This window comes from Alligator sinensis, unplaced genomic scaffold (genome assembly GCF_000455745.1).
Source record: "Alligator sinensis unplaced genomic scaffold, ASM45574v1 scaffold1140_1, whole genome shotgun sequence".
NCBI lineage: Eukaryota > Metazoa > Chordata > Crocodylia > Alligatoridae > Alligator > Alligator sinensis.
In genome coordinates this window covers 1-11,791 of record NW_005842441.1, presented here as the reverse complement: position 1 = coordinate 11,791, position 11,791 = coordinate 1, and the positions used below count along the sequence as shown (strand labels likewise).

At 41.6% G+C, this 11,791-nt stretch overlaps 1 long non-coding RNA gene across 1 annotated transcript in view; it reads left to right on the top strand.

The window, feature by feature from the left end:
* Positions 1-11,676, top strand: part of LOC112551366 — a 75,173-nt gene extending 63,497 nt beyond the window's left edge. Inside the window, exon 3 of the long non-coding RNA XR_003095658.1 lies at positions 9,819-11,676. This is a non-coding gene — a long non-coding RNA (uncharacterized LOC112551366). The remainder of the gene's footprint in view (positions 1-9,818) is intronic.
* Positions 11,677-11,791: the final 115 nt, after the last annotated feature.

Sequence of the window (11,791 nt, the reverse complement as noted above, 5' to 3'; positions counted from 1 at the left end):
CCCCGCCTGCTCTCCCCTCACTGGCCTTACCTCCCCTGCCACTTACCTCTGCAGCAGCTCTGACTCCATCTCTGAGGCAATCAGTGGTGCTGTCCCTGCCCCAGGCCCAGCCCATTCTGATGATCGCATATGTCCATAAAAAAAGGCTTGAGCCCCAAAGGAAACGGATAGAGACACAGAGGCAACACTGGGAGATGCTGTGCTACAAGGTGATAAATGACAGAAGTCTACAGTTAGGCACAGCTAAGAGGGGAATAATCAGCATGGGTCAGTGCATGACATCCATTGTGAAGACTTTGGCATGATAAAAGTGTCAGGAGGAGAGATGCCTGGAGTACTGAGTGACTATTAGAAGTGTGTGTGGTTGGTGTAACATGACTTTTTAAAGTAATTTTTGGTGCCATTTCAAATGAACTGAGAAGAGTCATAAGCAAGATTTGTCACTCATAATGAGACATGTTCACCAGTCTTAAGAATGAATTGCAGAGCTTGTAATAAAAGGGTGTGTAGTCTCTAATTCCTCAGAAATGCAAGAGGATGGCATCAATTGGTAAGCTTGTGGCCATAGTTTTTTGGAGAGTGCAGAGGTGATTTTGATGGAGTATCCCTCAATGGGCAAGGCCATCAATGAGGAATAGTACACTAGTGAGCTACTATCCTTTCAAGAAACCATTGTGACCAGGTGCTATAGGAAGTTGAGCTGAGGATGCTGCTTCTTGAGGCTTCATTGGTTTGTGGATTTTTTTTGTTTGGGTTTTTTGGTTTTGTTTTGTTTTTGTTTGTTTGTTTTAAGGCTGTGAACTCCTGTTCAACAGATTTGGCTCTCTGAGACTTCTGCTGGTTCACCAAGTTTGAGGAAGTCTTTTTTGAGAAGCAAGTTAGTAATGATGGGATTGCAGCAATTGAGGAGTTTGTGAGGTTAAGGATTTCTACTAGATTTGTGTGATTTTCATGGCCTTTCTCAACAAAGGCTCAGAGAGGCTTACAGTGAGAGACAATATAACTTACAAAAGCAAGTAGAAAATTAAAATAATAATTCTTTACACAATGTACCAGTTCAGCCTTGCTTGCTGAATGGTAAAAGTATTACAGTACTTCTTGAAGATGTCCACTGAAGATGCTACTGAGAAGTCTTTGCTTTTGCCAGGAAAACTTAGAGCCCTGATCGTGCTTGCAGGAGGCTGCTGTGAGCTGCATGACCAAGCTGCAGATTATCTGGATGAAGTAAATTGGTGTCAGGTGGGGTAACGTTTTAAAACAAATGGTTGAATGGAAATATGGTGTATTTTCTTGCCAGGCTAGAAGTCTTATGAATGCTCCTCCATAACTGGTGGTTCTTCAATATTTTGTTAAAAAGTTGGTATTTGTAGATGAAACTAATAAACATCAAAGACTGGTACATCTGTAGTAACTGGGTTGAGAATGCAAACTTCATGTTCATGTACACCATCAAGTATCTATCAGATCATGTTACCTTAGTTCAAATTTAGACCTGGTTGGAAGTGACTAGCAACCTGGAACTTATAAAAGCTTATCCTTATTTTAATACCTTCATTTGTCCCCCTTTTCTCATCCCTATACTATAGAAAAATCAGTAAAGATTTTTTTAAAATCTAGTCTGCTTTGAAATTAACATAAGCTGCATCTGTCAATTTCACAAAGTTACAGCAGGTAAATGTTTTTTTTAGAATGCTTTTTCATACTTCTTAACCAGTCATGTTTATAAATGGACAGCCTCACTTTTTATAGTTTTTCTAATAGCTTTTACAACTTATTCTTAGTTTTAATGTTGCTAAAACAGAATTTGGCTTGATATCAAGCTTGTATCTGTGTTTAAACACGGTGTATAGATGGAAACTTATGTTTTGGTTCAGTAAGTGCAGTAGTATAATCTTTTTGTCAGGTCTTGATTATACAGTTTTATGTGTTGACAATTACTTATGCAAAAAAGATGAAGTAGGTCAGCACCTGAAAATGATATCATGGTGGCAGATGGTGGTTAGTTATGTAGTTATGAGAAGCTGGCATCCAACTTGTTATGAGTTGCAGCTATCAGAGGATCAAATTTGGGGTGAAATGAAATAATACAGTATTCAGACGTTCTAATTTAAAGCTGACCTTTTCCTGTAATATAAAGTGGATCATGTATTCTGTGTATGTGTAGTTTTCTGACCTTCAAAAATATGCCATATTTAAGGTTACACTTTTTCCCCCTTTCTTCATATTCTAGATTAATTTGCATCTTTATGGTGGATCCATCAAGATTGTGTAATTTAAAAAAGGCATTTTATATTTCATCTGCAAAAATGTCAGTGCAAGCTACAAGTTCCTCAATTATTTAGTGCAGTCATGCAGTTAAATTATAGCTCAGTGCTAAGAACAAAAGGGCTTTCATTCCTGTTCTTTACAAGGTGTATGTTTCTCCTCCACTTCTTTGCATTCCTGGTGCAAATAGCCTTTTGGAGTTCACTTGATCTTAAAAATAGAAACCATTATACTTAGTTTTACAAATATTTGTTTTACAAATATTTCCATTCATTGCTGAATATGACTGCAGGGGTCCAAGGACGTGGGTCATTAAGAGGAGATAAATTGTCTGAGTTCCATATGAACCCTTTGTATGAAAGTGGGAGGAGCTATAGGTATTCTACTCAGTTTTTGAGCCTTGCCTCACTATCCCTTTAGATTTTAGGGTTCAAAAATTGTTCTGTATACAAAAGACAGCTTTGATTCTACCCACTTCTGAACATGTCATTTGATTTAATTTACCTCTTTGTTACAGATGGGAAACTCAGACCCCAGTCCACATACCTACATCTAGCAGTTCCAGAACTAATTGGCACCAGTTGTTATGATCTCTTAAGATTTCTCCAGCAGCGTGTTTCTTCATCTCCCTCAATTTAGTACCAGGTTTTTAAGTCTTGGATTCCACAAGAATCTAGAGATCCTAAGAGAAAGCTAAGTTAGCATTCATTTCTTTGTGTATTACAAGATTCTAAAACGGGGGTGGGCAAAATATGGCTTGTGGGCCAAATCTGGCCTACCAGGCCATTCTGTCCAGCCTGCAGAACCCTTAAACATTTTAGAAAACTAATATTTATCTGCCCCTGGCTGCCTGCCAAAGATAACAAGGTGCCAGGGGCAGTAGGACCCAGGGGGAGCCGGCAGCAGGACCCAGCAGCCACAGCAGCAACGCCTGCCCAGCCCTGCACCACAAGCCTCTTCTGGCCTGGGACCCTGGGGCTGTTGCCACCTCCCTCTGCCAGAGAGGGAAATTTAGATAAGAAAGGGGGAGGCAGGGGGAGGACCACAAGCAATTGCCCCAGTCCTCAGGGTTGGGCCAGGCTGGTTCCTGCGGTCCTGGCACTGTAGCTGGGAACTGAGTGGTGCTGGAGTTGGGGGGACAGAGAGGAACGGCAGCAGTGGCAGGCAGGAAAGCGGGTAAATCATGGCAGCAGGCAGCGGAAGGGGGTGGGCACACAGGAACGCACTGACACATTGACGGGAGAGCAGGGTCTGTGCCGGGGCCAGCGCTGGCGGGGGCCCAGGGTGGAGTGTGGGGTCTAGGCTGGCAGGGAGTCTGTGGAGCCAGGTGGGCTCCCCGTTCTCCCTGCTGGCCCAGTCCAGCCCAGCTTCAAACCCACCGTGTCAACCCAGGCCATGAGCTTCTGCCGCTCTGCTCTGAGTCCCCACTGGTGTGCACCATTGCGGGCCCCATTCTCCTGCCCAGCTGTCACTGCGCTCCCATGTACTCGCTTGCTCCTACTTGCTGCCCCCCCCCAACCACCTACCACTGCCGTTTACCCACTTTCCTGCCCACTGCTGCCGCTGTTCCTTTCCGTCCCCCCGCCCCTGCTCTAGCACCATATGGTTCCTGGCTGCAGTGCTGGGCCGCAGGACTCAGCAGGAGCTGGCTTTGTCCCCATGAGTCTTGGGTGGATCTGTACAATACTGGCCTGGCCAGGCCGGCTCCTACTGCATCCTGTGTTAAGGTCGTGCAGCTGGGACATAGTGTCAGAGTTGGGGTAGGGGGAATGGGAAAATGGCAGGAGAAGGGCAGCGGTGGCAGGCGGGGTTGGGAGGGAAAGGGGAGTGGTGGCAAACAGGAGCATGCATGTAAATCAGGACAAAAATATTTCTGGAAATCAAATTAATGAATGTTGTAGTAGATGTTTGATTTTTAGAATATAATTTGGTTCTAGTTCCAAGATGGCAAACCCCCTTGCTGAAAGGAGTATTTCCAGGGGGCAAGGGGAGGGACTTCTGGTGGCAAAAGTCAGGGGTTAGGAGGCAGGACTTCTGATTCCAAGATGGTAACTAGGGGGCAGGGCACTTGTCAAGGAGCAGGGCTACTGTTGCAGCTCTCAACAGCCTGCCAAAACTCAGTAAGTGGCCCTCCACCCGAAATAATTGTCTGTCTCTGTTCTAAAATCGCTCCTGAAATCTTTTACTTCCAGGGAAAAAAAACAAAGAAAAATGCTGTGGGGCTCCAGGCAGCCTCATTTGTCTGAGGGATCTGTGTTAATTCAGTTCATTAGCAGAGGAGAGCATTTTCTCATTACTGACCCTAGGACCAGTCATGTTTTCTTATAGCATGAAGCTGACAAACTGGTTTTTTATCACTTGTTACAGTTAATGTGCTATGAATCGGACAAATCAAACTCTTTGATTTATGTGTCTTGGTACCATAAGTCTAGGTGACTTTATGGTTCTTGGGTCATATACCCTCTGGCTCTTGCTACCTTTCAAAGTTGCACTGCTGCAGTCTCTGGTCCCTAATCTGAAAGTTTTTTTTTTTTTTTTTTTCTGTCTCTCCTCATTTTAGTTGTGTGAAACATCTGTATCTTTTTCCACTGCTTTTTAGTAGACACCTTCATTCACCACATAGGGCCATGGTGAACAACCTGTCCTAGAAATGAATCAATTTTCCCCAGTTTTTCTTTGAAAATCTTGTTGAAACTTAGTCTTCAGGCTTCACTTGGTGAGTTCACAGTACAAACAAAATAACAATGTTTCCCTATACAAGAAATTAACATTTTATTTAAAAACTGTTATGGTACTATTTTAAGCAGTAGACTGATATATTTACCATCCCTCTTAGATAACTGTATTACTTCTATATTTATAATTCTGCTATCCAGAAAATAAAGATATCCCTCACCACCTAGAAATGTGGATTTTTGTGTGTGTTTGGATAACAGGCAGAGATTTAAGTGTCTTGCATCATACAGGTTATGTTATGGCAAAGTAGAAAACAGTCTGGGCCTCTCCTACCTCCCAGGCTGTACTCTAGCAATTGGGACAGCTTTCCTCTCTGGATTCCCAAGGAAAACAGTTTCTTACACCTGAATGCTGGAGCACATTGTAACTTCTGCCTTACTTATCTCCCACCTTAACTCATTTTAGTTTCTAGAACAGGTTGTAGTGCTTATGTTCCCTTCTCTAAGTTTACAGTTCCAGTTCCTAGGTCTGACTGTGGGATGTAATATTCACAATGCAGTTGAAGTGCATAGAGGCAAAGATGGTAATTGCTACCTTTGCTATCTAGCTTTCAAAGATCTGTTATACGATTGATGGACTTTCTTCTTTAGTACAAGATGTGTGCGCCATGGCTAGAAACGCCTAGTTAGACCACTATCTATGCTTTCTGAACTAATACATTTTTTCAAATACTTACCCTCCTACCAGTAATTGGAGAAAATTACCCTTCTAATTTGCATATATCTTCATATTTATTACTTAAATTGCGAAGTCTCAGGTATTTATAGTTTGTGATTTAAAATTGTTGTTGGTTATAGCAAGAAGGCAGAAGTCATAGTGCATTTCTTTCCAGATAAATATATTATTTTGGTTTCTTAAAGAAACTAAATACCTCTTTGGATTCATTTAAATAGAAACTAAGTCTATTCCCAACAGTGGTTGTAACTGATGATACAATCCTTGCAAGAAATGCTCCAGGAAGGGGTTTTGTACATAGAAACAATGCATATAATGAGGAGACTTCTGGAGCAGGAAGCAGAGGAAATTGCCCAGAAAGGAAATTGCATGTGTCAGAAGGGTTTCGTAGATAAATCTTAACATTTTATTAATTGGATGCACAGGAGCATTTGGTTGAGTTTTGCTACCCAGAATAAACCATTTAGCATTGCTAGAAATTATTTTCATAAAGGCAAATTTGTATTTGTTGTTTGAAAACAGCATAACTGGAGAAACCCAAAGCTTGTTTCTGATTTCTGATCTTTGGCAATTGATTAAAATCTTCAGTATAAAACTTATTTTTAAATTAAATGGAATGGAGCAAAATGTAATTGAAAATGTTTGCTTTTTAAAATTTTTACACATTTGTTGTTGAAAAATAGGTAAATGTGAGCTTTGTAACTAAAGCCATCAAAACATATTCAATGACTGCTTTCATTTAAGTCATTAAGTTGCATTTCAAATAGCTGTTGGTAGTTGAGGCTTTTTTACTTTATGCGTCCAACAATTTGCCACTGTGGCAGCTGTATCCACTTACTATGCTTATTGTTAATATTTTACTTGAATCGGTGTTTGTTGTAAGTAAAGCATTCACTTTTAATGTAGTAATGCTGAACTTTTCTGTCACTTAAGGCCCAAACTTCCCTTGTATGCATGCTTTGCAATCTAGGATCGCTAGTCATGGGCAGAGGAACAACAGAGGTGCATAGACAGGGGAATACAAGAAAACAGTGCATTGGTTATAAGCAACAGACAGTGCATGAACAGTAGTCTCTTTTTTTTCACATGTAGGAAAAGAAAGTATGACATGAATCTGAAAAATCCATCTTAATTTTTTTTAAACTGTATTTAATTTTAGTTCAAATTTCCTTACTTCTAGTTGGACTTTCCTCAAGTGTTATGTAGCCAGCTGCTAACTGTACAAATGTTCTCTGATACAGTTCCTGCCAGTTTGATTTTGAGTTTTTAATATATAAAAATAATCACGTTTCTGGTGATCAAAACTGGGTTGGAGCATTATTTTACTTTTAGGACACTGTTATGAAATGTAGCTAAATTTAAACTGGATAGATGCTTCCAAATGTGGAGGACTTGGTTAACATTGCCCAGGGGAACAATTCTACGTGCTCTTAATCTCGCTTCTCCCCCCCCCACTGCTGCTATGTTGGCCCTGCAGGCAGCTATGATAAAAGGGAGGAGGGGCAGGCCAAGGCTAGTGCCAGGTGCCTTGGCCCCTCCTCCCCCTGTGGCATCCCAACCCTGCTCCACCCCCATGCTGTCGTCGTCGTCGTCGCCACCTCCAAGAAGCCGGGGGGGGCCTGAGGCCAGCTCTGGTGGCCTCACCTCCCCCCGCCCCCATTGTCACCACCTGCTGACCTTGCCCCCCACCCCATTCTGTCCACTCTGTTGCTGCCGCCTCCGTCCCCTGTGTCCCCGCCATCATGGTGGTGCTCCGCTGTGCTGCTGCCACCTGTCCCAACGTTGTATTTGCACTCTGATTGGTTGTTTCAGTCAGCCAATCAGAGTGCAAATAAAGTGTTATGGATGGAAGGGCAGACAGAGTAAGGTTTTTATAATATTAGAATATATTTAGCAACAAAACTAAAAAAGCATCCCCATGTTAATTTTATGCCCCAATAGCCACAAGTATTTGAAATGAAATATTTGATTAGGAAAAAAATTCAATTCAGCATACTTTTTAATGTGGTTTAAATATTATGTTCAAACAAATTCAAAGGCTTATGTGGAAATAAATTACTTTATTGGAATACTTGTAAAAATGTAGACAATACACAGTACTTCCATTACATTGTTCTGCTCTGTTTGCTGAACTGAAAGTGAAATAAAAATTAATCACAGTTTTTAGTTTTGGTTTTGCTTTCACTTGTAGTCTAAAATGAAATAAGAATTTTAGATTTGGTTTTGATTTGACCTGCAGAGCCAATTAGACCTTGATTTTAGGTTTGCATTATTATTTGAGTGTATGTACTCTCCCTCCTGTTTTACATATATGTTCTGTTGATTTGTACTCTCTCATTCTTCCTAGGGATAATCACTTGAAAAACATTAATTACAACTTTGAAACTGCCAAGCTTGCCTAATATTGTATTGGCATCCATTCATTGTTACTAATGAATTTTATGAAACAATGAATTTTTAGAAATGGAAAATTTCCCATGGAAAAATAAAGCACTGGAAAATTTCCCAGAAAACCTTCTGCCCCACATCTCTGGTCTGAACCGTGTACTGTTCCATACAGCTGCTCTGCCACCTTTTAGATGTTGTGTTTGAACAGTTTGGTGCCATTCTGGTTCAGGTGGAGACCCAACCCTCCTGTACAGGCTGCCCCAGTTCTTAATGAACATAACTCATCCTCTTTACACCATCTCACCCACATATTGAGACTCTGGAGCTCTGCCTGTGTATCTAGCCCCATACATGGTACTGGAAGCATTTCAAAGAATGCTATCGTGGAGGTCCTAGAGTTCAGCCTAAATTTAGCTTCTAGGGCCTCTCTTCTACAATTCCCCATGTCATAGGTACCCACATAAACCATGATTGCCAACTTCCAACCCAGCACTCCCTAGCAGCCTATCTGTGTATCATGTGAGGTCTGCTACCTTTTCCCCTGGCACACTGGTTACCATGTAGTCCTCCCAGACATCACAAATTTAGCTGCCATATGCCTAATACAGGTTTCCCTTGCTTTATGCTGTACATGCATTCCTGGAAAACGGGGCATAACTTGAATTCACATGAAGGGAACCCACTTTACAATGCGACAAATAAGGATATTCTCCAAGACCTTGACTATACTGCGCCCCAGACCCATTTCTTCCACTTTTACAAGACCAATTTGGTACTCGCCAGTAGCAGACAGTATACAAAAGCACAGGGTGGTGGTGAATGCTACCATAATGGGGCTGGCAACTACAGAAACACATGTTGCAGACAAGCGAGGAGCACAGATCCTCACAGGAGACTATATTTTGGTGCATGTCACTCCTACAATGCACCTGCACAAAGCAGCTGACTGTGGGCTTCCACCACACCAATATCACAAGAGTGAATTTACCGTTCGTATAACAAATTTTTGGTATAAAAAGGGTCTTGCATAAGAGCGAATTCGCACATCCAGAACCCGCATAAAGTGAGGGAAATCTGTAATCAGATCACCCACTACCACCACCTGCCTCCTTTTTAAAGATCTGAATGTAGCAGATTTGTTTTCTGTATGAGCTTGCCCCTTGCTTGTAGAAGTAAACATTTGTTTTGGAAATAGTAGCAAAATGGGACCAGATTTCCACAGTTCTTCAGCTATGCTGCAGTTGAAATAATGCTGTTGCTTACTCTGTCATTGTAATCTTAACGAAAGATTCAGCCTCTTTCACAGCTGAGTATCTTTTTCAACAACTATCACTAGAGACTGTCACGGATTGTAGTCTTTCCATCTTCCTTCTCCTCCCCTTCCCCACCTTTGGCAACAAGTTGGGTTTTCCCCCCACTCTACTATTTAGATCAAGTGTTTGTGAACTACTAAAAAAATCATCTCCTAGCCAACTGTACTGCTACCCAAGAAATGGCAGAATTATTTGTACTGAGGAGATGGGCAACTTGACATTTTCGTATAAGTGTTAACATAATACATACAAGTCTCAGCTATTTTCTGCTTTAGATGGCCCTGCTCTATTCACTGTCTAGGTAATTTCACTTTTTTGCCTTTGGACCATTATATAAATTTAAAAATTATTATTTTACATTCATTAGCTTAAAACATAATTCTGTCTTTTAGTTGATGTTTGGAGTTTTTTGTAATTTCTGTTCTTTGTTTTGTTTTTCAGATACAGAACGTGGTCTCAAACTGGATTGGAGCAGTCTTGTTGACTTTTTTCTATTTATGTTTTTTTATTCTTGTATTTGACTTAAAGTGCCATGAGAAAATTTGCATATTGCAAGGTGGTCCTTGCCACCTCATTGGTTTGGGTCCTTCTGGATATGTTTCTACTGCTTTACTTCAGTGAATGCAACAAATGTGATGAGAAAAAAGAGCGAGGACTACCTGCTGGAGATGGTGAGTGAATAATATCTGTAAATCATAATTTGGTTTAAATAATCATAATGGAAAAGTTTCCTATTTAATGATTTTATGGTAGCACAAGATATGACTTATGAAGGTTTTTGTTTAAGACTTGTGGTATTCTGAAGACAAATATAAAACTTTTTAAGATGTGGGTTTGGGGAAAAAATGCTATGCTGTGGGCTGTTTAGAAAGGTAAAATAGTTAAGAAAGTAGCTTATCCTGAGATACAAGAATATATCTGTAATATTTCTGATTTTGGTAGAGAGACTACTTTTTCATTACACTGCTGTATTTGGCCAATGAATATGGAAGTTCTGAAGGTCAATAATTTCATTACCAAATGTCAGAGCAAAAAAGTTATTTTGATAAATGCAATAGAACTTCAGACCAAGAGGTGAAGACTGCTTTTTTTTTATTCCAAGCAAAGTTCTTCAGTTAAGCTTTGCAATTTCTCTGCTAGTTTTCTTAGTATCCGTGTATCTGTCAGTGAAGCTTAGTGTAGGATTTTGTTTTGTTTTTATGAAAGGTTACACACCATAAAACTTACTACTTTGGTATATAACATGGATCTTCCTGGGTTTTATATACATATGCCCGTTTTGGAGTTATATAAAACAAATTAAGTAAAGATTGAAGATGTCTAGGTGGAACTGCGTGGCTTGTTAAAGTTGGCCAAAGCTTCCTTTTATAGAATCTTCCTTTATTTGTAACTAAACCAAGCATCCACTGTTTAGGTTCAACTTCCCCATGTTATATGTCACCGTTGTATTGAAATTTTTGCAAAGCTGCAGCAGAAGTGGTTCAGCCATTACAGGGAATTGGGGAAAAACAGAAACATTGGCTTCTCACACTTATTTCATAAAGAAGGTTCAGGGACTTGATGGCTTGGAGAAAAGGGATTTGAAATATTGTGGGGGTATTTCTCTAAATGTAGAAGTGTTTTTAAATAGATACAAAGATAAATAGATGTAGGGTCGGAAGGGACCTTGTAGATCTTCTAGTCCGACCCCCTGCCCTGGGCAGGAGAGAAAACAGGGCTCAAATGACCTCAGCCAGGTAAATGTCGAGCCTCCTATTAAAACCCCCCAAAGTAGGAGCCATCACCACTTCCCCTGGAAGTTGGTTCCATATCCTGTAAAGCAGGTGTAGGCCAAGTCCGGCACACCAAACCATTCTATCTGGGCTGCAGGGCACCTAAGAAGTTTCAAAAATTAATATTAATCTGGTTCTGGCTGCCTACCAAAGATGACAGGAGTCAGGGGCAGTAGGACCCCAGGGGAGCCAGCAGGAGTCAGGAGAGAGGCCAGCTGGATGGGACCCCTGACTACCTACCACATCTCTTTGCAGCTGGTTTCCCTGCAGGCTGCTGCCTCCAGTACCATGTGGCCTCCGGCTGCATTGCTGGACTGTAGGAGCACAGGGCCATGCCGGCACACAGAGCATGTGTGGGGGGGGGCAAAACACACGCTCTGTGTGTGCGCATGAGCGCACGCATGCAGAGTGAGCAAAGCACATAGTGAGTGTGAGTGTGTGTGTGTGTGTGTGTGTGTGTGTGTGCGCGCGTGCGCGCGCGCACCCGAGGTGAGAAAAGCACACTCTGTGCGTGCGTGCGGGGGTGGGCAGAGCACAGTGTGTGGGCGCGGGTGGTGGGCAAAGCAGTATGTGCGCGTGCGTGGCGAGCAAAGCACGCTGGGTGCGCGTGCGTGGCGAGCAAAGCACGCTCTGTGTGTGTGT